At 41.0% G+C, this 25,337-nt stretch overlaps 1 pseudogene; it reads left to right on the forward strand.

Annotated features, from left to right (window-relative positions):
* Window positions 1-9,378: 9,378 nt before the first annotated feature.
* Window positions 9,379-11,876, forward strand: LOC138071064 (uncharacterized; annotated as a pseudogene).
* Window positions 11,877-25,337: the final 13,461 nt, after the last annotated feature.

Raw genomic sequence — 25,337 nt, forward strand, 5'->3', positions numbered from 1 at the left:
TCCCATTTTCTTGAAGAGATCTCTAGTCTTTCACATTCTATTGTTTTCCTTTATTTCTTAGCAATGTTCATTTAAGATAGCCTTCTTATCTCTCCTTCCTATTCTCTGGAATTCTGCATTCAGTTGCTTATATTTTTCCCTTCTCCTTTGCCTTTCACTTCTCTTCTTTTATCAGCTATTTGTAAATCCACCTCAGACAACTACTTTGCCTTCTTGGATTTCTTTTTCTTGGGGGTGGTTTTGGTCACCACCTCCTATACAATGTTAGGAATCTCCACTTATAGTTCCTCGGGCATTTTGTCTACCATATCTAAGCCCTCAAATCTATTCATCACCTCTATTGTACAATCATAAGGAATTTGATTTAGGTCATGCCTAAATGGCCTAGTGGTCTTCCCTACTTTCTTCATTTTAAGCCTGAATTTTGCAGTAAGGAGCTCATAATCTGAGCCACAGTCAGCTCCAGACTTAACCTATGAAAATTTTAGCTTTTATCTTTTAACCATGAATGTGAGAAAGCCCACCAAAAAAAGATTACATCCTCTATTGGCGTGTACTGAAGAAGGTTTTAATATTTTTGCTCATATTTTTAACTGTTACAGGCCTAGTTACAAAGTGAAAAGACAGTGTGTCAGCATCTAATTGTAGTTCACTGAGTGAAATATCTTGAACAGGTGGAAAAGAAAAAAATGTTGGGAAAGATAAGCTGATGAGAATGGTGCAATCCTTTATCTGTCCTCCCAAACAGATTGCTATTTGTACACATCTAATCAGATTCAATACCTGACTTTGACTTTTAAAATTACTTGACTGCCTTGCATGAATGCATGCTAAATTGCTTCAGTCATGTCCAACTCTGTGCGACGCTATGGGCTATAGCGAGCCAGGCTCCTCTATCCATGGGGATTCTCCAGGAAAAAATACTGGAGTGAGTTGCCACGCCCTCCTCCAGGGGATATTCCTGCTTGATTTCCTTAAAAGTACATTATCATCCCCTCTTATCAGCAGCTTGAAAATACTGGGCCATATGGTGGACTCTCTCTAGGGTAGACACCCCTCTCATGTGTAATCCCTTGTGCAGTGCCCTCACTTGGGGGGGGGGGGTGGTAAAACCTGCAAATTGCTTGTAATCAGTAAAATATGACAAAGGTGATAGGATGTTATGCCCTCTTGTGATCTGTTATAATATAGGCCAAAGGTGAAAGGACTTTTCAGATGTAATTAGTTGCCTAATTGACTTTTAATTAATCAAACAGAGATTATCCTAGTTGGAACTGACCTCAAAAGGTGAACCCTTTTAAAGAGAGGTTAGGCCTTCCCTGATATGGGAGATTTCAAGCACAGAGATTCTCTCTCCATTACAGCCTTTGAAGAAACAAGTTGCCATGAATATCATGGCATGAATCCAATGCCATAGACTACTAGATTCTATCAATGACCTGAAGGAGCTTAGAAGCCGATCCTTCCTAGTTAAGCTTCGAGAGAAGAATGCAGCCTGGCTGACACCTTGACTGCGCACAGCCTTGTGAGATCCTGAACAAAGAATCCAGTTAAGGTCTGCCCAGACTCCTGACCTATTAACATGGTGAGATAGTAAATGTGTGATATTTTAATGGGCTAGGTTAGAAACTCTTTGATGCAACAATAGAAAAGTAATACAGGAAAATATGTTTATTTTCCTCAGTTGTCTAAGGAAGTCCTAGCAGGAAATATGAATCCAGTGATGTGTGATCAAGTGGAAAGAGTATAAATGAAGCATGAAGGCCACATTCAAATCTTGACTAAGCTTGATCTGCAGCAAGCTCCTCAACCCCTTTGAGCCTGTAACCTTATCTGCCAAATGGTGGTTTAGTCTCTAAATCCTGTCTGACTCTTGCAACCCCATGGACTGTAGCCCATCAGGCTCCTCTGTTCATGGGATTTTCCAGGCAAGAACACTGGAGTGGGTTGTCATTTCCTTCTCCAGGGAATCTTCCCAACTCAGGAATCAAACCCCAGTCTCCTGCTTCGCACACAGATTCCAGCATGGCAGGCAGATTCTTTACTGACTGAGCTATGAGGGAAAACTATCTGTCAAATGGGGTTGATGTAATCTGCCTAGCCCTTCTCACAAGGTTCTGAGGGAAGAATTTGAAAACTGCAAAATAGTGAGCTCATATTATATGTCACTTACCGTTTTCCAAGTAGTATTCTAATTTTCCTATGTGTATTAACTCATTTAATCTTCAAACAATCCTACAAAGTACATACTTTTTATGATCATTATCTCCATTTAATAGATGAAAGAAATGAGACAAACAGAGGTGAAAAATCTTGCCCAAGACCACACAATTGTTAGTAAGGATAAGTTTTTAAACCCAGGCAGTCTGGTTCCGTGTTCTTTCCTCTTAATCATTGTACTGTGTTGCCTCTTGTAACTTTAATAAGTATAGGAAATCCACTCCTTCTGAAGCAAGCTGAACCTTGATATCAACATATTCTGAAGGAGATTCACTACCCTCATATGAGAGTTATCACTATAAGCCTTCTGCTTTGATGCATTATAGCAGATTTGTTATCTCGGTTTTTCTAACACAACCACTTTTTTTCTTTTTTTTTTCCAAAATAAAGTCGCCAGGAAACAGCAATCCTCTTCTTCCTCCATAAAGCACATTGGCCCCACCCACAATGCTCAGTCCCACTGATACACACCACCACCTCCTTCTACTGTTTCCCATCATTACTTAGCTGAGACCACATGAATATTCACTTAAAATAAACAGACTTAATTTCTCTTCAAATACAGATTTGCATAAAAACCAAGCATAAGGGAAACAGAAGCATTTTGAATTGATTGTTTTTAGGTACACTTCATGCTTTCCATTATGTCTACTGCCTGATTTTGCAAATCTCTGGGCATGTAGGATCAGTTCTTAATTTAACAGAAAAACACCAGAACTAGAAAAGCCCTTGCTTAGAGGATCACATGATACATTCCTCTGCCTTTGTGAAGATTATTTTTTACCTTTAAATCTTCCTGAAGTTAAAAAAAAATGCTTACTTCCTTTAATCATATATTAATAGTATTTAAAAGTTCTTCCTGAAATTGAATTAAAATCTCCTCTGCTTCAATTTAAGCAAGCAAGGTTCTATTCAAGCTTCAGAAACAGCTAAAATGAATCTCTAAACCATTCCCTGATACCTGTAGATTAAATTAACATTTTAGTCCTTCAGAATTCTGCGTACACATAATTTTTGCATGTGTGTGTTCTCAGTTGCTCAATTGTATCCGATCCTTTGTGACCCTAGGCACTATAGCCTGCCAGGCTCCTCTGTTCATGGGATTTTCTCAGGCAAGAATACTGGAGTGGGTTGCCATACTTGCCTCCAGGGGATCTTCCTAACCCAGGGATTGAATTTGTTGTCTTCTGCATTGGCAAGCAGATTCTTTACCACTGAGCCACCTGGGAAGCCCCACACATACCTGTACTATACTGCTTATATAATGCTGGTGTTTATTTATACAACTGCCACCACCCCCAACAAAGAATCCTTGAGGGCAGAGGCAACATTCTAATTTTTTGTGTGTACCTCACACCTAGCAAGAGTGACTAGCACATGCTAGAAAGTTGAAAGAAAATTTAAATTAATGAATGACTAAATGAAGTAGATTTCACACTGTTCCATCTGTGTGCAGGGAAAAGAACTGAGCAGCTTCCTATTCACAAAATCTTTCTTACAAAGACCAATAGTAACTCTCTACTTTTGTCTCTTGCTCATTAAGTAACCTCAAATTCTTTCTGGTCAATAAGACATATTTTTCCAATTTGTAAGCCACAGTTTCCATTACCATCTCCATATTTATTCTAGTGGGATCATCAAAATCAGATTCATAGTGCTACATACATCAATAACTGTTTAAGTGCACTTCCCACTTTTATAATCAAGATAATAATCATTGTGTTATACACACTGATAAATGCATTTAAACGTACTTCCCTTTATGCACTTACATTCCTTCCAAAAATTTGGTGAAGTTATCACAAATCCTTTATACATAAAATTCACCAGGACATCTTATTATTTGGACAGTATACAGATCATTTTAAAATTTAAAAAGCTTTTCTATGAGTAATATTCTTCTAGTTATTTTTCCTGAAGAGGCAATACAGTGTAATGGAAATGACATTCAATATGAAGTCAAAGAACTGAGTTTAAAATCAGATGTTCCTATACCCATCATTTAAAAGTGAACATTTAATTTTCAAATACATGGGGTTTTTAAGTAAATAAAATAAAATAAAATGAATAACCAACAAGGATCTACTGTATAACACAGGGAACTCTGCTCAAGGTTATGTAAAAATCTAAATGGGTAAATAATTTGAAAAAGAATAAACACATATACATGTAAAACTGAATCACTCTGATGTGCACTTGAAACTACCACACCATTGTTAATCAACTCTGCTCTAATAAAAAATTTAAAGTTAATTAAAAAAAAACAGATCTTTCTGTATTCCCACAAGCCTTACCTTTTAGGGATCTCTTTTCTCTTCTGTTAAATGGGGATTACACTATCAAATAACTAACAGGCCTATTGTAGAACCAAAATAAACTTATGACATATTTGAAAGGACATTGTTCAATATAAAACAAATATTAGTTATAACTATTCTGCTGCTGCAAAATCGCTTCAGTCATGTCTGACTCTGTGAGACCACATAGACGGCAGCCAACCAGGCTCCTCCATCCATGGGATTTTCCAGGCAAGAGTACTGGAGTGGGGTGCCATTGCCCTCTCTGAGTAATAACTATCAGTTCAGTTCAGTCACTCAGTCATATCCGACTCTTTGCGACCCCATGAATCGCAGCATGCCAAGCCTCCCTGTCCATCACCATCTCCCAGAGTTCACTCAAACCCACGTCCATTGAGTCGGTGATGCCATCCAGCCATCTCATCCTCTGTCATCCCCTTTTCCTCCTGCCCCTGATCACTCCCAGCATCAGAGTCTTTTCCAATGAGTCAACTCTTCTCATGAGGTGGCCAGAGTACTGGAGTTTCAGCTTTAGCATCATCCCTTCCAAAGAAATCCCAGGGATGATCCCCTTTAGAATGAACTGGTTGGATTTCCTTGCAGTCCAAGGGACTCTCAAGAGTCTTCTCAAACAGTTCAAAAGCATTAGTTCTTCGGTGCTCAGCCTTCTTCACAGTCCAACTCTCACATCCATATATGACCACTGGAAAAACCATAGCCTTGACTGGACGGACCTTTGTTGGCAAAGTAATGTCTCTGCTTTTGAATATACTATCTAGGTTGGTCATAACTTTCCTTCTGAGGAGTAAGTGTCTTTTAATTTCATGGCTGCAATCACCATCTGCAGTGATTTTGGAGCCCCCCAAAATAAAGAATGACACTGTTTCCACTGTTTCCCCATCTATTTCCCATGAAGTGATGGGACCAGATGCCATGATCTTCGTTTTCTGAATGTTAAGCTTTAAGCCAATCTTTTCACTCTCATCTTTCACTTTCATCAAGAGGCTTTTTAGTTCCTCTTCATTTTCTGCCATAAGGGTGGTGTCATCTGCATATCTGAGGTTATTGATATTTCTCCCAGCAATCTTGATTCCATGTTGTGCTTCCTCCAGCCCAACGTTTCTCATGATGTACTCTGCATATAAGTTAAATAAGCAGGGTAACAATATACAGCCTTGACGTACTCCTTTTCCTATTTGGAACCAGTCTGTTGTTCCATGTCCAGTTCTAACTGTTGCTTCCTGACCTGCATATAGGTTTCCCAAGAGGCAGGTCAGGTGGTCTGGTATTCCCATCTCTTCCAGAATTTTCCAGTCTATTGTGATCCACACAGTCAAAGGCTTTGGCGTAGTCAACAGAGCAGAAATAGATGTTTTTCTGGAACTCTCTTGCTTTTTCGATGATCCAGAGGATATTGGCAACTTGATCTCTGCTTCCTCTGCCTTTTCTAAAACCAGCTTGAACATCTGGAAGTTCACAGTTCACATATTGCTGAATCCTGGCTTGGAGAATTTTGAACATTACTTTACTACTAGCATGTGAGATGAGTGCAATTGTGCGGCAGTTTGAGCATTCTTTGGCATTGCCTTTCTTTGGGATTGGAATGAAAACTGACCTTTTCCAGTCCTGTGGTAATAACTATAAGTAATAATAAATTTTATACACAACATTTTTTTTTTTGAAGAAGGAATTCATAGGGCCTGGACCCCATCCTAGGCCTGTTCGTGCTGATCATGCTCAGCCACCTCTCCAACGGACTCTGGACTCTGTGCTTAGTGCCTATGGAAACTACAATAGAAGGATAAGACCCCCCTCTGGAAAGGGGAATCTTGAAGATCACATCCAGGTTACTCATTGCCTAAGTGAAAACATACTCTAATCACCCCTGTCTCCAGACAGGTCATAAATTCTTTCTGTATCTATGGGAGTGTAACTGCAGGCTTATTGATTATTAACTGTTTAAACACCTAACACTTGATAACACTTGAATAATGGGGTTATTGTGATTGTATTTACCCTTCCTTTGTTTTATGTAAGTCTCAAGGCAATTGGGTTGATGGGTTCGGACACGTACACATGAGATATAAAAGATTTTCACAAATGCTGGTCGAGGTCCTTGGCTAGGAGGACCTTTGGCCCACCAGTGTAATAAACTGCACTCCACTATCTGCATTGTCCTTCTGAGTGAGTTTGTTTCCCGGAACACGTGGCTATAACATTTGGTGCATTGGCCGGGAAACTCCTCACTTTGAGCAGACAGGTCTCATTTGAGGCCACCCCAAGGCTTTGTGGCTTGAATCTCCTAGAGGGAGGAAGGCGCCTCACCCCTCTGGAAGAATTCAGCCTTTCAACACCCAGTTTCTTCACTTTGGCAGGTAGTGAACTGCAGCAAGGGAACTGAGCACCCAGGTGAAGAAAAACTCACCTGGCAGGATAGAAGAGGGGGCCTGATTACCCCCTTGGGAGGGACTAGAAGGAGCACGGACCCACAGGGGCCTGGAATAGGCAGGCAACAGCGATTGCTTGGTATACAGGTCGACGAGCATGCTACGGTGTAGGAAGGAAATTTGTGAAGGTCATTTAGGAGGTGTGTCCATGCCGTCTTTGGGAAAATTATTACCAGTGATCGCCAGCGGATTTTTAGGATAGGAAACTGGTCCTTGTATACCCGTATTCTGCCCTCCCCCAGGAGGTGTCCCGTCTGCTGTGAAATTCTTGACCCCCTCGAAATTGTTAGGCTAGAAGAAGGGGGATACATAAGTGAGTATAAATTGGCTTTTCCAGAGATGGCCTGGAACATGGGATATTTAACCCACCTGTGTTTTCATCTGCACCTGATCAAGCCCACCAAGGCAGAACGGACTTTAAGGGAGAAACAGTCTTGGACCACGTGGTGTTCTGGTTTGGCTGTGCTGACCAGAAGGTGAAGGAATGCTGATCCCCCTTCTCCCTCTGGGATCTGGCAGGTAAGGCTCTTCTCACCCCAATTAAGTAGGAGACAGAATGGCAATTTAAGTGTCATTGAGTGGAAATATCAAAAGTACATAGGGTACTGAGAACTTCGTAGACAGAACAAAAAGAAAAAGTAGAAGAAGGTCCGAGAAGGTAAACAAGATGGGGGGAAGTGAATCTAAGGCAACTGTATTGGAGTGCATGATTAAAAATTTTAAAAAGGGATTAGGAGGAGACTATGGGGTAAAGATGAAGCCTAACTGTCTCCACATACTCTATGAGGTCGAATGGCCCCCTATGGGAGTAAGATACAGTAGTCACAGGAGAGCCAGGACACCCAGATCAATATCTAGGGTTAGCTCAAGACCCTCCTACTTGGACAAGGTTCTGTATCCAGAAGGGAAAGGGAAAAATATTAATGGCACAAAAATTGACTGATGATAAGAAAGGAAATTCTACAGGATTTGAATGGGGATGACCTGACCCCTCCCCCATACTGGATAATGAAGTGCCTGCCTCCCAGTGCTCCACCAGGACCAGAGGCCGCCTTAATGCCTGATCCAGGGCCAGGTAAATTTCCTGCAGCAGCCGCTGCTCCTCCACCAGCTCTCCCGGAGGTTGTAGAGCTGCCACCTCAGCAGGCTCCAATCCTGGTGACAGAAGTCTCTGGCCAACACTTCCAGGATCCAGCTCCAACTGAACAGCCCAAGCTATACCCGCCTCTCCCGGTGAATACTGACAAGAAGGGGAGGGAAACATTGGAAGTAAGCAAAGACTGCACTCTGCCAGAGAGCCAGAGAGAATGAAAAAAAAAAAAAACACACAGACAAGAGATATGCAATGCTAGCTGCTGCTCTGGGAAAGTCTATCTCAGGCCCTCTGGAAAACCTCCTCTGCCCCAGGGACAGGACAGTCCTTCAACCGGTCCCAGTGGAGGCCCCAGGCCCTGTTACAGCCAAACCAGTGTGCCCGGTGCTGAGCTTTTGGCCACTGGAAAAATAAATGTCCTAAGGCAAGGAAAGAAGAGAAAGCTCCCACAGTTGTGGGGCTTGCTGACTTGGAAATTAAATAGGGCTGCAGGGGCTCAGAGATATCAGGTCCCCAAGAGCCCATGGTAACCGTAAAAGTGAGGGACCAAAACAATGACTTCATGGTGGATACAGGAACAGAACTGTCTGTAGTAACAAAACCTGTGACACCACTGTCCAAAAAGACTACTGCTGTAACTGGGGTATCGGGAGAAGAGATGATTAAATCATTTTGCCAGCCCAAAAAATACCATATGGGGAGCACCAAGTGATTCATGAATTACTCTACATTCCTGAGTGCCCAGTACCCCTGTTGGGAAGAGACTTGCTCTCCAAACCAGGAGCACAAGTGACTTTCTCCGCTGAGGAGAGGCCCACCTTCCAGATGGACACTATGACTTATTTGCTCTCTCAATACCACCCCAAGATGAGTGGAGGTTGCATGAGCCTCCGAAGGAAGAACCAGGTGGGCCAAAGAACATGACAGAGAGCTAACTCAATTATTCCCTGAGGTCTGGGCGGAAGACAAACCCCCCTCCCCCAAGGCTGGCTAAACATCAAGCCCAAGTGATAATAGAACTCAAACCAGACACCATCCCGGTTAGAAAGCGCCAGTACCCACTACCGATAGAGGCCTGGGCCAGCATACCATCCCACATCAATAGACTGAAAAAAGTGGACATTCTAGTAGAGTGCCAGTTGGCTTGGAATACGCTGATCCTGCCAGTAAAAAAGGAAGGAGGACAGGACTATAGCCCTGTACAGGATCTCAGGCTAGTCAACCAGGCTTCTGTGACTTTACACCCCACTCTTCCAAACTCCTATACCTTACTTAGCCTCCTCCCACCAAGGACTAGTTTATACTCGCCTAGATCTCAAGGATGTCTTCTTCTGCGTATGCCTTGCCCCAGCGTCACAGCCCATCTTTGCCTTTGAATGGGAGGATCCAGTTGGGGGCACCAAACAACAGCTCATCTGGACTCCCCCCACAAGGGTTTAAGAACTCCCCAGCCATCTTTGGGGAAGCCTTGGCTTCTGACCTGAACTCATTCCATCCGGAAAAATATGGATGTTGGCTCCTACAATACAGGGATGACCTGCTGCTGGCTGCCAAGACCAAGGAAAAATGCTGGAAAGGAACAAAAGCACTGCTCCAGCTGCTGATGGAAGCAGGTTACCAGGTGTTGAAAAAAAAGGCACGGATCTGCAAAGAAATATCTGAGGTTTGTTTTAAAGAAGAACACAAGATTCCAGACCCTAGTTGGGTAGTGTATACGGATGGCACTAGCCTGATAAAACAAGGACAACGGCTGTCAGGTTAGCCAAAGTGGAAGGGGCCATCAAGACTGAAAAGGGATGGTGGGAATTGCCAAGTGGCAAATTATTGGCACCGGAGGAGCTGGCACACAATCTGGTAAGCCAAACACACCAAGCGATCCACCTAGGCTATGCTGCCCGCTCACAGGTTAATGCTGCCTCTCGGGTATTCAGACAAAAACCTCTGGGTATTGAGCTGAAATACACGCTGCCCTTTGAACACCTGGGAGTGGACTTCACTGAAATGAAACCTCACCGACACTACCATTACCTGCTGGTCATGGTATGTATGTTCTTGAGATGGGTAGAAGCTTTTCCCACCTGGAGTAAAAGAGCATCAAAAGTAGCCCGGTGCCTGCTTAATGAAATAGTTCTCAGATTTGGATTTCCTACCAGCATTGGTTCAGACAATGACCCAGCTTTTGCAGCTGATTTAGTACAACAAGTAAACAAAACTCTAAACATCAAATGGAAACTGCACACTGCATATAGGCCCAGAGTTCTGAGATGGTAGAATGAACCAACCAGACATTAAAAAGACTCTCCAAGTAGATCATAAAGACTGACTGCTCCTGGGTGGACTTACTTCCGATGGCTCTGCTCAGACTCAGGATGACCCCACAGTCCCAAGGCTATTCTCCATACGAAATTGTGTATGGGAGGCCCCCTCCCATAATAAAACAGGTGTCAGCAAATTTGCCTCAGGTAAGGGGGGGGGATAAGATTTCACAGCAGATGGAATTGGGTAAGGTAATAAATCAGGTAACTAAGTTTGTACAAGAAAGGTTGCCATTCCCCCTTGGGGAACAGATTCATGAGTTTATGTTTGGTGACCAAGTATGGGTCAAAGATTGGAAACATGATTTGCTAGCCCCTTGGTGAAAGGGCCCTTATATTATTCTAACTACCCCTACCGCAGTTAAAATTGCAGGTATTGTCCCTTGGATCCATCATACGAGGGTGAAGAGGACATACCACGCAGACCCAAAAAACGCTGAGTGGACTGCACAGAGGGACCCCGCTGACCCTCGAGAGACTAAGACCATCCTTAAGAAGAAGGAAAAAAAGAGATCCTGGATGAGCCCCTTCAGGATGAAGCTGCACAATCAACTCCTGCTGCTTGGCCTCATCAGTGTGATTTTAAATTTAACTTCTGTTTCAACTCAGGACAATGTTTTCATCTCATGGGCACATTCCTACGCAGACTTCCACAACACTTCCAACTGCTGGGTATGTAGGGCTATGCCTCTGTCAGTGATGGATGGACTTCCTTGGTGGGTGTCACCACTCTGCCAAGGAGATTTTAAACCACTCTGCTCTTTTCTGGGATGACGAAAAGAGACTTTCCTCTCTCTTGTCAATCATAACCTCTCCTTGCTCTCTTGGTGTAAGACCTACAGTCAATAGACTCGGGTCATGGCATTTGATATAAATGCCAGTGTAACAAAAGCCTAACCTACAACTTCCAGTAAATCTACCTTATTTACATGCCAGGTGGACAAGATCCGTTTTCCAATGGTGTGAGTATATTGCTGCCTTATTCGTACCTTCTATAGGGACAACAGATATCATGATTAAAGTAGAGGCCTTGACTAATTTCACAAAACAGGCCCTCCTAGATAAAACAAAAGCCATTCAAGCTTTGAACAAGAAACAAATCCAAATGAGAAAAGCAGTAATTCATAATAAAATGGCTTTGAACATACTCACAGCTGCTCAAGGAGGGACCTGTGCTATAATTAAGGTTGAATGCTGTGTATACATTCCTGACTTATTTGGCAATGTGTCGATTGCTTTAGATGACATGAAAAACCAGATAAAAACAATGTCAAATAAAAACATTCCCTTTTAGACTTTGGTCCTGTCCTGAGTAAAGGGAGACTGGTAAAAAACTATTATAACTGTTGTTACAGTAATCTTAATCACACTGCTTTGTGGGCCCTGCTTCTTACAATGCCTTGTAAATTTTGTAACCCAGACGTTGATAGCATTCTCTCATGTGGGTGGCCAGAGGACTAAGGTGCAATATATCTCAATAAATGATGCTCATTATGGAAACTAAGAACATCAAGAGAGGGGAATGAAGAAGGAATTCATAGGGCCTGGACCCCATCTTAGGCCTGTTCATGCTGATCATGCTCAGCCACCTCTCCAACGGACTCTGGACTCTGCGCTTAGTGCCTATGGAAACTACAATAGAAGGATAAGACCCTCCCTCTGGACAGGGGAATCTTGAAGATCACATCCAGGTTACTCATCGCCTAAGAGAAAACACTCTAATCACCCCTGCCTCCGAACAGGTCATAAATTCTTTCTGTATCTATGGGAGTGTAACCGCAGGCTTATTGATTGTTAACTGTTTTAACACCTAACACTTGATAACACTTGAATAATGGGGTTATTGTGATTGTATTTACCCTTGCTTTGTTTTATGTAAGTCTCAAGGAAATTGGGTGGTGGGTTCAGACACGTACACATGGGGTATAAAAGATTTTCACAAATGCTGGTCAGGGTCCTTGGCTAAGAGGAGACTCTGCCTTGGGCTCACCAGTGTAATAAACTGCACTCCACTATCTTCATTGTTCTTTTGAGTGAGTTTGTTTCCCAGAACGAGTGGCTATAACATTTTCACCACAGTACTATATTGCTTGTTCATATTTAGCTTAAGATCAACTATAACACTCACATCTTTATCTATGATGCTTGGGATTAACCACTCTTTTTCAACACTGTATTTATGAAGTTGAGTTTTCATATCTCTGTGATAGTTCATCCTTTTATCATTTTTTCCCTAATAATATACTTTTTTCTTCTAATTTATCAAGGTAATTCTAACATTAAGATAGATGTTAGAGTTTATCAAGGTAACTCTCTAACATCAAAACCCTGAGTTACATGAACCCTAGAAATATAAAGATCAACCAACTTTCTGCATATTTTTCCTCTATACAGGAAGAAGATGGCTGTCTCTGTAGTAGTGTCAAAGATACATGAATTGAGTGTACTTGAAACAGTAATTTGAGTAGCTCTGTTATGACAAATGGAAGAGGGAGGCATCTTTCTCTACTTGTGAACATAGCACAGACTTCCCAGATACAAAGAGACAGGCCAAAGAAGCACCTAGACATATTTCAATAAGTGAGCTTTATTAGTAAAGTAGCTTTTATCTAACTTTCATACACACATGCACATGTGCTCAACCACTTCAGTTGTGTCCAACTCTTTGAGACCCTATAGACCATGGCCTGCCAGGCTCCTCTGTCCATGGTATTCTCCAGGCAAGAATATTGGAGTGGGTTGTCATACCATTCTGCAGGGGATCTTCCCAATCCAGGGATTGGACCCATGTCTCTCAGGTCTCCTGCACTGGCAAGCAGGTTCTTTATTACCAGTGTGACCTGAGAAACCTCCCAACATTCATAAGCAGGCGTTAAAAGAACATAAAATTGGAAAGCATCCCAAACCTTGAAATAATTCAAGAAAGAAGCTCAATGAACTATGTAGAGGAGAGTTGTGTTCTGAACTACAGCAGTTTATATATTGTATAAAAAGTGTTGTGCATTACAAGAAGGCCAAAAATAATGGCTTTGGGGCTCATGGTCAGGGACACCTAAACAATAGCTCAGGATTTCAGTTCAGTTAAGTTCAGTTAAGTCACTCAGTGGTATCCAAATCTTTGCGACCCCGTGGACTGCATGGACAGGCTTCCCTGTCCATCACCAACTCCCAGTTCAGTCAGTTCAGTCACTCAGTCGTGTCCAATTCTTTGCGACCCCATGAATCGCAGCACAACAGGCCTCCCTGTCCATCACCATCTCCCAGAGTTCACTCAGACTCACGTCCATCGAGTCAGTGATGCCATCCAGCCATCTTATCCTCGGTCGTCCCCTTCTCTTCCTGCCCCCAATCCCTCCCAGCATCAGAGTTTTTTTTCCAATGAGTCAACTCTTCTCATGAGGTGGCCAAAGTACTGGAGTTTCAGCTTTAGCATCAATCCTTCCAAAGAAATCCCAGGGTTGATCTCCTTCAGAATGGACTGGTTGGATCTCCTTGCAGTCCAAGGGACTCTCAAGAGTCTTCTCCAACACCACAGTTCAAAAGCATCAATTCTTCAGCGTTCAGCCTTCTTCACAGTCCAAATCTCATATCCATACATGACCACAGGAAAAACCATAGCCTTGACTAGACAGACTTTAGTTGGCAAAGTAATGTCTCTGTTTTTGAATATGCTGTCTAGGTTGGTCATAACTTTTCTTCCAAGGAGTAAATGTCTTTTAATTTCATGGTTGCAATCACCATCTGCAGTGATTTTGGAGCCCAAAAATATAAAGTCCCAGAGCTTTCTCAAACTCATGTCCATCGAGTCAGTGATGTCATCCAACCATCTCATCCTCTGTCATCCCCTTCTCCTGCCTTCAATCTTTCCCAGCATCAGGGTCTTTTCCAATGAGTCAGTTTTTCTCATCAGGTGGCCAAAGTACTGTAGCTTCAACTCAGCATCAATCTTCCAACAAATATTCAAGACTGATTTCCTTTAGGATTGATTGGTTTGATCTCCTTGAAGTCCAAGGGACTTTCAAGAGTCTTCTCCAACACCACAGTTTAAAAGCATGAATTCTTTGGTGCTCAATTTTCTTTATAGTCCAACTCTCACATCCATACATGACTACTGGAAAAAACCATAGCTTTGACAAGATGGACCTTTGTCAGCAAAGTAATATTTCTGCTTTTTAATATGCTGTGTAGGATGGTCATAACTTTTCTTCCAAGGAGCAAGTGTCCTTTAATTTCAAGGCTGTAGTCACCATCTACAATGATTTTGGAGCCCACAAAAATGAAGCTTCTCACTGTTTCCATTGTTTCCCCATCTATTTGCTATAAAGTGATTGGATCAGATGCCATGATCTTAGTTTTTTGAATGTTGAGTTTTAAGCCAACTTTTTCACTCTCCTCTTTCACTTTCTTCAAGAGTCTCTTTAGTTCTTCACTTTCTGCCATAAGGGTGGTGTCATCAGCATATCTGAGGTTATTGATACTTTTCCTGACAATCTTGATATTTCTCCCAGGCTTTAAGTAGTTGGATTAAAGTGAAATGAATGACTAAGTCCAGTTTTAAGTAGATAAAGGAGTGTCTATATTTTACTGCATCTAAGACCAGAAAAAGAAGGGAAAAGTTAGCCTTTAAGGGTTCAAATAGCTTGAGGTAGAATCACTGCAGATGGTGACTGCAGCCATGAAATTAAAAGAGGCTTACTCCTTGGAAGAAAAGTTATGACCAACCTAGATAGTATATTCAAAAGCAGAGACATTATTTTTCCAACAAAGGTCTGTCTAGTCAAGGCTATGGTTTTTCCAGTGGTCATGTATGGATGTGTGTTGGACTCTGAAGAAAGCTGAGTGCCAAAGAATTGATGCTTTTGAACTGTGGTGTTGGAGAAGACTCTTGAGAGTCCCTTGGACTGCAAGGAGATCCAACCAGTCCATTCTAAAGGAGATCAGTCCTGGGTGTTCTTTGGAAGGAATGATGCTAAAGCTGAAACTCCAGTACTTTGGCCACCTCATGAGAAGAGTTGACTCATTGGAAAAGACTCTGATGCTGGGAGGGATTGGGAGCAGGAGGAGAAGGGGATGACAGAGGATGAGATGGCTGGATGACATCACTGACTCAATGGGCGTGAGTCTGAGTGAACTCCGGGAGTTGGTGATGGACAGGGAGGCCTGTTGTGCTGTGATTCATGGGGTCGCAAAGAGTTGGACACAACTGAGCGACTGAACTGAACTGAGGAGGCTTGACTGGAATAAATTTTTAGAATGGTGGGAACAGAAGAAAGACTGCAGATAAAGAAAATCCCAGTAACAAGAGTAGGTTGCTTTTGAAAATTCTGATAATAAAAAGTGGAAGAAACAGAATTGTTTCTAGTGATAATGACGAAGATAAATTAGGGACTCAGGCCAGGTTTTTTTTTGTTTGTTTGTTTTTTTAACATAAATTTATTTTAATTGGAGGTTAATTAGTTTACAATATTGTATTGGTTTTGCCATACATCAACATGAATCTGCCACAGAGAGACACAGATGTATAGAACAGTCTTTTGGACTCTGTAGGAGAGGGAGAGGGTGGGATGATTTGGGAGAATGGCATTGAAACAGGATTTTTATTATTGTAATTTTAAAGGGCTTATAGAGCTGAGTTTGTTTATAAGTCAAGTCAGTGGAGAGAGAGATATATTAATGAAAGTAAAAGTGAGCACTTTCAAAGTCTCAGAACAAAGTCAAAACTAAGGGGGAAATAACCTTAAGCATTCTAAGGGAGCAGCTGAAAGAAGACACTGATAGACAGGCTCTCCCTTGAGAGCAATACAGAGAGAGCATGAACTCAGAGAACCATGGGGAGCAACAGCTGACGTCTGGGGCAGCAGCCTATCAAATAGGATGAGAACAGAAAACACTTTCTTGACATGGACAAGAGAGGGATTTTTTAACTGTAGGAAAGACGCTTCATAAGGAAGAAAAGTCAAAAGTGAACTCTAAAAAATCAAGAAGAGAGCTAGAGAAAAGGAAATCTAGGTACAGAAATTAAAATATATGTCATTAATCTTGGAGGTAAAGGAGAAAGGAGAAATACATGTACTGACAAAAGATACTTCATTTACAGGAAATGAAATAAGGAGCAGAGAATCAATGGCATACCAGGTTAGATTCCAAAATATGTTTTAATATTATTATTAGTAATAATACTGATACATTTTGAAGCTTTCCACAAAGTTTTCTTCTAGACTTCAAACATTTTCAGTCTGTACTGCTTCTACTTTCCCGAAAGTACTTTGAAGTTGGCCCCTGTGCGCGTTCATGTAGTCTAGTTAACTGGGAGTCTTTGGCTTCATGTGCAAGGAACTTTAAGCTCATAAGAGTAAGCTCCATTTAAATGAAGAACTCTGCATTTCCCATGCCTTATCCAAAGGGTTTTGGCAAGATAAACCCACATGTACCATTTTAATAGAAACTCTCTCTCCCTTGGACTCTCAAGACAAGCCTCTACTGAAAACTCTATTGAGGCTACCCTCCTTGGCCTCTGCTTCTCAGATTCAAGATTTATCTTCCAATAACAGTTTTTACTGCTTTGACCTATTTCTCAACAAAGTGCACCCTTCTTTTCCATTTTCACATGCAGGGGCTTTATTTCCATGATAGACTGAGTCTCTTCACAGTGTCATGCATGGCATGATCCTTGAAAAAGTCTAATGTGATATGACAGACAACACAGTCAGAAAAAGCCAAAAAGAAAATCTCAAAGTGACCTTTCTTAAAACACAGAAGACTACACAACTATTTTCTCAAACCTAAAAAATTTCATGAGATGAAAGAGGCTAATAGCCTTTGTATGATAAGACTAGTCAAATCATTTAGAAAAAAAAAATCTTGATGAGCCCATGTACTTTTTACTGATACATACAAACAAAATCCATTTTATTTAGATAGCTATTCAATAATTCAGTGCTTTCATTGAAAAGAAAAAGTCTCATATGACTGTATTTTCCCAAATCCTCATCCTGCTCAAGAAACATTTTAGGGAGGAAGATGAACATAAGAGTTAGGAATCCAGCATCACTCATTTTCTTATTAGTATGGTAATTAGTTATAAGAACATATTGTGAAACACTAATAATGAGGAAAATGTGTAAAAGATTATTAAAGAATGAAAAAAATGCTTAGGTCAGTGCTTGACACATAACCATTTGAATATGAATGTAAGAATCTACTTCTAATTTCACTACAAAAATCATTAGAAATCAATAACTGAAAAATCGCTGGAGTCCACAAAGGGCTGGAAACAGTTTATATTACCACCAGCAAGAATAGAAAGACTTTGTGATGTATGGATCATAGAATAAACTCCCCAAAGGGAACTGTCTTAGTATTGTAGCTAAACTAGTTCTATACCCACACTAGCAAAGCTGAAAGTCAAGACTAAATGATCTGATTTCACGTAACATAATTGTATGTAGGAAATAATTCCAAGACTATTTGAAGGAGTAGAGCATAGCCTAGCACTGGGCAGTATAAAATTCACATGAGTTTGCTCAAATCTATGTCCGTTGAGTCAGTGATGCCATCCAAACATCTCAGCTTCTGTCAACCCCTTCTTCTCCCATCCTCAATCTTTCCCAGCATCAGGGTCTTTTCTAGTGAGCAGGCTCTTCATATCAGCTGGTCAAAGTATTGGAGCTTCAGCTTCAGCATCAGTCCTTCCAATGAATATTCACAGTTGATTTTCTTTAGGATTGACTAGTTTAATCTCTGTGCTGTCCAAGGGACTCTCAAGAATCTTTTCCAGCACCAAAATCTAACCAAAATATGAAAGGATCAATTTTGGGGGCTCAGTCTTTTTATAGTACATCTCTCACATCTGTACATAAATACTAACTTTGTCTATACTGACCTTTGTCAGCAAAGTGATGTCTCTGTTTTTTATTTTTTAATTTTTTTCAAGATTAATTCAGAAATTTTGTTTTATTTTTCTTTCTTTCTTTTTTTTTTCCATAAATTGCCATGAATCTGCCATGGATGTACATGTGTCCCCTATCCTGAACCTCCCTCCCAACTCCTTCCCTATCCCATCCCTCTGGGTTATCCCACTGCACCAGTCTGGAGCACCCTGTCTCATGCATTGAACCTGGACAGGCGATTCGTTTCACATATGATAATTTACATGTTTCAATGCCATTCTCCCAAATTATCCCACCCTCGCCCTCTCCCACAAAGGCCAAGAGACTATACATCTGTGTCTCTTTTGCTGTCTCATATACAAGGTTATCGTTACCATCTTTCTAAGTTCCATATATATGCATTAGTATACTGTATTGGTGTTTTTCTTTCTGGCTTATTTCACTCTGTATAATATGCTCCAGTTTCATCCACTTCATTAGAACTGATTCAAATGTATTCTTTTTAATGGCTAAGTAATACTCCATTGTGTATATGTACCACAGCTTTCTTATCCATTCATCTACTGATGGACATCTAGGTTGCTTCCATGTCCTGGCTATTAGAAACGGTGCTGCAATGAACATTTGGGTACATTTGTCTCTTTCAATTCTGGGTTCCTCGGTTTGTATGCCCAGCAGTGGGATTGCTGGGTCATATGGCAGTTCTATTTCTAGTTTTTTAAGGAATCTCCACACTGTTCTCCATAGTGTCTGTACCAGTTTGCATTCCCACCAAGAGTGTAAGAGGGTTCCCTTTTCTCCACACCCTCTCCAGAATTTATTGCTTGTAGACTTTTGGATAGTAGCCATTCTGACTGGCATGAAATGGTACCTCATTGTGGTTTTGATTTGCATTTCTCTGATAATGAGTGATGTTGAGCATTTTTTCATGTGTGTTAGCCATCTGTATGTCTTCTTTGGAGAAATGTCTGTTTAGTTCTTTGGCCCACTTTTTGATTGGGTCGCTTATTTTTCTGGAATTGAACTGCAGGTGTTGCTTGTTTATTTTTGAGATTAATTTTTTGTCTGTTTTGATTTCCATGCTTCTGATGGGTCTGTTAAGATTTTCTATTTCTTCCTGGTTCAGTTTTGGAAAGTTGTACTTTTCTAAGAATTTGTCCATTTCTTCCAAGTTGTCCATTTTATTGGCATATAATTGCTAATAACAGTCTCTTATGATCCTTTGTATTTATGTGTGGTCTGTTGTGATTTCTCCATTTTCATTTCTAATTTTGTTGATTTGATTTTTCTCCCTTTGTTTCTTGAAAAGTCTGGCTAATGGCTTGTCAATTTTATTTATCTTCTCAAAGAACCAGCTTTTAGCTTTGCTGGTTTTGGCTATCCCCTCCTTTCTTTCTTTCTTTCTTTTGCATTTACTTCTGCCCTAATTTGTATGATTTCTTTCCTTCTACTAACCCTGGGGTGCTTCATTTCTTCCTTTTCTAGTTGCTTTAGGTGTAGAGTAAGGTCATTTGTTTGACTTTTCTCTTGTTTCTTGAGGTAAGCTTGTATTGCTATGAACCTTCCCCTTAGCACTGCCTTTACCAAGTCCCATAGGTTTTCGGTTGCTGTGTTTTCATTTTCATTGCTTCTACAAATATCTTGATTTCTTTTTTGGTTTCCTCAGTAATTTGTTGGTTATTCAGTAGCATGTTGTTCAGCTTCCATGTATTGGAATTTTTAATAGTTTTTCTCCTGTAATTGACATCTAATCTTAGTGGATTGTGGTCAGAAAAGATGATTGGAATGATTTCCATTTTTTTGAATTTACCAAGGCTAGATTTATGGCCCAGGATGTGATCTGTACTGGAGAAGGTTCTCTGTGCACTTGAGAAAAAGGTGAAATTCATTGTTTTGGTGTGAAATGTCCTATAGATATCAGTTAGGTCTAACTGGTGTATTGTATCATTTAAAGTTTGTGTTTCCTTGTTAATTTTCTGTGTAATTAATCTATTCATAGGTGTGAGTGAGGTATTAAAGTCTCCCATTATTATTGTGTTATTGTTAATTTCCCCTTTCATACTTGTTAGCATTTGCCTTACATATTGTGGTGCTCCTATGTTGGGTCCATATTTATTTATAATTGTTATATCTTCTTCTTGGATTGATCCTTCGATCATTAGGTAGTGTCCTTCTTTGTCTCTTTTCACAACCTTTGTTTTAAAGTTTATTTTATCTGATGTGAATATTACTACTTCTGCTTTCTTTTGGCCTCTATTTTCATAGAATATCTTTTTCTAGCCCTTCACTTTCAGTCTGTATGTGTCCCTTGTTTCAAGGTGGGTCTCTTGTAGACAACATATATAGGGGTCTTGTTTTTGTATCCATTCAGCCAGTCTTTGTCTTTTGGTTGGAGCATTCAACCCATTTACATTTAAGGTAATTATTGATAAGTATGATCCCATTGCCATTTACTTTGTTGTTTTGGGTTCGAGTTTATACACTCTTTCTGTGTTTCCTTTCTTGAGAAGATCCTGTAGCATTTGTTGGAGAGTTGGTTTGGTGGTGCTGAATTCTCTCAGCTTTTGCTTCTCTGTAAAGCTTTTGATTTCTTCTACATATTTGAATGAGATCCTTGCTGGGTACAGTAATCTGGGCTATAGGTTCTTTTCTTTCATCACTTAAGTATGTCCTGCCATTCCCTCCTGGCCTGAAGAGTTTCTATTGAAAGATCAGCTGTCATCCTTATGGGAATCCCCTTGTGTGTTATTTGTTGCTTTTCCCTTGCTGCTTTTAATGTTTGTTCTTTGTGTTTGACATTTGTTAATTTGATTAATATGTGTCTTGGGGTCTTTTGCCTTGGGTTTATCCTGTTTGAGACTCTCTGGGTTTCTTGGACTTGGGTGATTATTTCCTTCCCCATTTTAGGTAAGTTTTCATCTATTATCTCCTCAAGTATTTTCTTGTGGTCTCTTTCTGTCTTCTTCTTCTGGGACTCCTATGATTTGAATGTTGGGGCATTTCACATTGTCCCAGAGGTCCCTGAGGTTGTCCTCATTTCTTTTGATTCTTTTTTTCTTTTTTCCTCTCTGCTTCATTTATTTCTACCATTTTATATTCTACCTCACTTATCGTATCTTCTGCCTCTGTTATTCTACTGTTGGTTCCCTCCAGAGTGTTTTTTATCTCATTTGTTGCATTATTCATTATATATTGACTCTTTTTTATTTCTTCTAGGTCCTTGTTAAACCTTTTTTGCATGTTCTCAATCCTTGTCTCCAGGCTATTTATCTGAAACTCCATTTTGTTTTCGAGATTTTGGGTCATTTTTACCATCATTATTCAGAATTCTTTATCAGGTAGCTTCCCTATCTCTCCCTCTTTTGTTTGGTTTGGTGGGCATTTATCCTGTTCCTTTACCTTTGGGTATTCCTCTGCCTCTTCATCTTGTTTATATTGCTGTGTTTGGTGTGGCCTTTCTTTATTCTGGCAGTTTGTGGTTCCTCTTTATTGTGGGGGTTCCTCACTGTGGGTGGGGTTGGACGAGTGGCTTGTCAAGGTTTCCTGGTTAGGGAAGCTTGTGTTGTTGTTCTGGTGGGTGGAGCTGGATTTCTTCTCTCTGGAGTGCAATGAAGTGTCCAGTAATGAGTTTTGAGATGTCAATCGGTTTGGTGTGATTTGGGGAAGCCTGTATATTGAATCTCAGGGCTATGTTCCTGTTTTGCTGGAAAGTGTGTGTGGTACGTCTTGCTTGGAACTTGTTGGCCCTTGGGTGGTGCTTGGTTTCAGTGTAGGTATGGAGGCATCTGATGAGCTCCTATCAATTAATGTTCCTTGGAGTCAGGAGTTCTCTGGTGTTCTCAGGATTTGGACTTAAGCCTCCTGCTTCTGGTTTTCAGTCTTATTTTTACAGTATCCTCAAGACTTCTCCATCTTACAGCACCGATGATAAAATATCTAGGTTAATGATGAAAAGTTTCTCCAATGTGAGGGACACCCAGAGAGGTACAAAGAGTTACATGGAGAAGAGATGAGGGAAGAAGGAGATAGAGGTGACCAAGAAGAGAAGAGGGGAAGCCAAAAGGGGAGAGAGCAAGCTAGCCTGTAATCACCATCCTATGTGCTCTCCACAGTCTGGATCCCTCAGAGATGTTCACGGAGTTACACAGAGAAGGGAAGAGGGAGGAAGGATACAGAATTGGCCAGGAGGATAAAAGGGGGAATCAAAAGGAGAGCGACAGATCCAGCCAGTAATCAGTTCCCTAAGCATTCTCCACAGCCTGGAACACACATTGAGATTCACAGAGTTGGGTAGGGAAGAAAAAAGGGGAGGGATATAGAGGCGACCTGGTGGAGAAAAAGTAGAGTCAAAAGAAGGAGAGAGCAATCAAGCCAGTGATCTCACTCCCAAGGAAAAATGGGTACTGAAGATTGGATTCTTAAAGGTACAAAGTTGATAACAAATACCAAAAAGCAAAGATTAGAAATCTAGAGTAGAGGATACAGTCTCAATAATACAAATTTTTTTTTAAAAAGTCACAAAAATTATGCAATATATATATATATGAAGTTTGCTTTAAAAATAGATTCTTTTTTTTGTAAGGTAATAGTAGGTTATAAAAATGAAAATTAAAGTTATAACAGAGGACTTAAAAATAAATAAAATTAACTTAAAAATTATAATAGTAAAAATATATCTAGGACTTTCTCTGGAGCTGTTGTGGACAGTGTGGGTCAGTTCATTGTCAGATAGTTCCTTTATCCAGCTTATACTTCTCAAGGTCTATAGGCCCCTTCCTATGTAGACGGTGCTAACTACAGGGTTTTAAATATTGCACCTGTCACTTCCAAAGTGGTTCCCTCTGTTTATTTTAGCTTCTTCTGTTTGCTGGTCTCTTCAGTGTCTGACACAAGGGGGGCAGTGGTGGTCACTTTTTTTAGGCTCACTTGTTCAGTCGTGCTGTGGGGAGGGAGGAACACTGCAAACAAATATCACTGATGTGTGTGGGAAATGCACACAGTGTTTCAGCCGCACTGGGTTTGCCCCCACTCACGGTGTGTGCACTTTCCCAGTCTACACTGCTCAGGCTCTAGGTTGCTCTTCCAGGAACTGTCTGATTCGGGCCCTGTGTTGCATGCATTCTCCAGGTCTAAGCCACTCAGATTCAGGTTCTCAGGTACTCCACAAAGGTGCACACTTGGTTGGGCCTGTGTTTTGTGCCCATCCCAGGTCCAAGCAGCTCAGGTAACCAGGTGCTTAGCGAGTGCAGTCGCCCCTAGTTGAAGGCTGCATCTTATTACCTCCCCCATCCCAACCACTTGGTTTTCTGGGTGTACAACAGGTGCACCTTCTCAGGTGTGCCATGTGTCTCTTCTGGGGAGCTAATCTCTGGCTGCGACCCTCCTGGCAGATGTCAACCGTCCAGAATACCAAGAAGCCTTGGTTAGCAAAGAACTCTGCTTGCAGTTTTGTAGATGATGCCTCTCTGGGGCCGCAATTGGCCACTCTGGCTCTGGCTGCCCTCACCTGCCTGTCTCTGGCAGAGGATTGGCCGTTCTGCAGCCGGCTACCGCTGATCAGTCCTTTGTTCTATGAGCCCACCTGGCAGTGTCTAGGGTTAGGGATTTTCTCCCAATAGCTATCCCACAGTCTGGGTTGCTATCTCAAGCTAGTTCCCTCAGATTGACCAAGGGGCATTCAGGCCCAGTTCTTACCCTAAGCAGTGCAGCCCACGCCTCCCTGTCCAGCCCCCACTTGCTAGTGGGGGATGTGAGCGTCTGGGCTCCTGCTCCACTGGGAGTTGCTGTTAGGGAGGTAATCTGTGGGGTTTAATTATTTATTTATTTTTCCTCCAGGTTACATTGCCCTCTGAGATTCCAAGGCTCACCACAGACCTGCCAGGGAGAGTGTTTGCTGGTGTTTGGAAACTTCTCTCTTTTTTTAAGACTCCCTTCCTGGGATGTATCTCCATCCTTACCTCTTTTGTCTCTCTTTTTATCTTTTATATTTTGTCCTACCTCCTTTCGAAGACAGTGGGCTGCCTTTCTGGGTGCCTGATGTCCTCTGCCAGCATTCAGAAGTTGTTTTGTGGAATTTACTCTGCATTCAAATGTTCTTTCAATGAATTTTTGGGGGAGAAAGTGGTCTCCCCATCCTATTCCTCTGCCATCTTAGGACCACACCCCTGTCTGTTTTTTTTAATATGATGTCTAGGTTTGTCATAGCTTTTCTTCCAAGAAGAAAGCATCTTTTAATTTCATGGCTGCAGTCACCATCTGTAGTGATTTTGGAGCCCAAGAAAATGAAATCTAGAAAAGCTAGGGAAATAAAAACAAATAAAATCCAAAGAAATCATAAAGGAAGAAAGAAATCATAGAGATTGGAGCAGAAATAAATGAAACAGAGACAAAGAAAACAATAGAAAAGATCAATAAAATTAAAAGCTGGTTCTTTGAAAAGATAAATAATATTGATAAATCTTTAGCCAAACTCATCAAGAAAAAAGATGGCTCAAATCATTAAAATGAGGAATAAAAAAGGAGAACTTACAATAGACACCACAGAAATCCAAAGGGTCATGAAGCACTACTATATTAGTTTGCCAAAACAATTATATGGCAAAAAAAAAAAAAGAAAGAAAAAGGACAACGTAGAAGAAATGGGCAAATTCTTAGGAAGGTAGGCTCTCCTAAGAGTAAATCAGAAAGAAATAGAAAATATGAACAGACTAATCACAAGTTGGAGAAAGAAATGGCAACCCACTCCAATATTCTTGCCTAGAGAATCCCATGGACAGAAGAGCCTGGGGAGCTATAGTCCATGGGGTCACAAAAGAGCTGGACACAACTTAGCAGTTAAACACAATCACAAGTACTGAAATTGAAACCATGATTAAAAATCTTCCAACAAGCAAAAGTCCAGGACCAGATGGCATCACAGGCAAATTTGATCAAAAAAATTTTTTTTGATCAAACTTTTAGAGAAGAGTTAACATCTATCCTTCAGAAGCTATTCCATAATACTGCAGGGTAAGGAAGACTATCACACACATTCTATGAGGCCATTATCATCAAAACCAGACATCACAAAAAAGAAA

The sequence above is a fragment of the Capricornis sumatraensis genome, chromosome X (genome assembly GCF_032405125.1).
Source record: "Capricornis sumatraensis isolate serow.1 chromosome X, serow.2, whole genome shotgun sequence".
In the NCBI taxonomy this organism is placed as follows: domain Eukaryota; kingdom Metazoa; phylum Chordata; class Mammalia; order Artiodactyla; family Bovidae; genus Capricornis; species Capricornis sumatraensis.